Source organism: Morone saxatilis, unplaced genomic scaffold (assembly GCF_004916995.1).
Source record: "Morone saxatilis isolate NCDOM2014 unplaced genomic scaffold, NCSU_SB_2.0 Contig23, whole genome shotgun sequence".
Taxonomy (NCBI): Eukaryota; Metazoa; Chordata; class Actinopteri; family Moronidae; genus Morone; species Morone saxatilis.
In genome coordinates, this window is record NW_023339796.1 from 4508308 (window position 1) to 4509590 (window position 1283).

Below are 1283 nucleotides of genomic sequence, written 5' to 3' on the forward strand. Positions count from 1 at the left end.
AGTAGTGGAGTAACAGGTTTGTTGACCTCCAGGAATAAATCTTTTCCTGTCTGCACAAACACAGGAGTCCCAGTGCTGGTACCTGCAGAAAGAACAGATATTAACATAATTTGTATACTTATTTAAAACAGCTGTAATCAATATGTCTGTATTGGTAATATATCATGTATGTGGAAGGTGTCGCTCATTGTGGCAAACCCACAGAAACCCACCCTCCATTCAGTTCAATGGACCTTTTTAATCTTTCAGCTCATTGTTTTGGCTGCTTTGGTTCACTGACATTGTATTCAGCTTTAGTATGTTTAAAACTTGAAGTGAACAGACATGTAATACAAAGTGATTTACCATTCTTCTTCTAATTATTACGACTACTACTAGTGTACTAATAATAATGAGTCTTAAGACAGAATGCCCCAAGATGTTACTAAATATCTTTAGTCAACCTCTTTTTCTTCCTTCTTCCACTTATTGTTCACCAGCTTTGATCCTTTTCTCCTTCTGTCGATGTGTCAAATCGGCCTTGAGCAAGAACCTCAAATTGTAATGTCTGTGTGTATATGAAGGAAAACCTTCTGCAAAATTACTGCAATGTATCCAAATCGCTCAGAAGCCTTCACATTCGATAACATTTACTTCAGTTTACTGGCAATATATAATTTGTTTGATGTATGTCGATGTTTTTTTTTTAGCTCACATGTCAGAGAAGTGCAGAGGTGTTGGCTTGATGTTGAAAACAAGGCATTCGTTATTTCTGTGTCTGTAAATATCATGTAATCATCCTACCTTGTGCCTCTGTGCAGACCAGCAGTCCCAGTATCACAAAGATAGACATTATAGAGTTGGTTGCCCTGTCTGACTGCATTAATGTGTCCGTTCTGTTTGTTAATAACACACCACAGGGTTAAACAGTCTCTTGCTCTTGTCGCCCTTTTTCCTGTACAACCCACCACACACAGCTTTCACAATGTTAGCCATCGGAACTGCTGAAGAAAGCCTAGCTCTCTATTTAGAGGTTCCTCTTTCAGCTGTTTGACTTCTTGGTATCTGTTGATAGAGACTGAAATGGAAACAGATCTGAATGTAAAAGTTCATGAAAAGATAAAAAAGAGTAGTATTATCTGTTTTAATTAATCCTGTGCATATTTTGAATAATTTAAATAAATAGGCTTTTAGCTATACATTTATTTTATATGTATTATATGTATTGTAAGTACCTGGGTCAAAAGTTATTTGAAAGAAGAAAAAAATACTGTAGTTTGTGTGTTTGTTGTATTAGTTCAGTT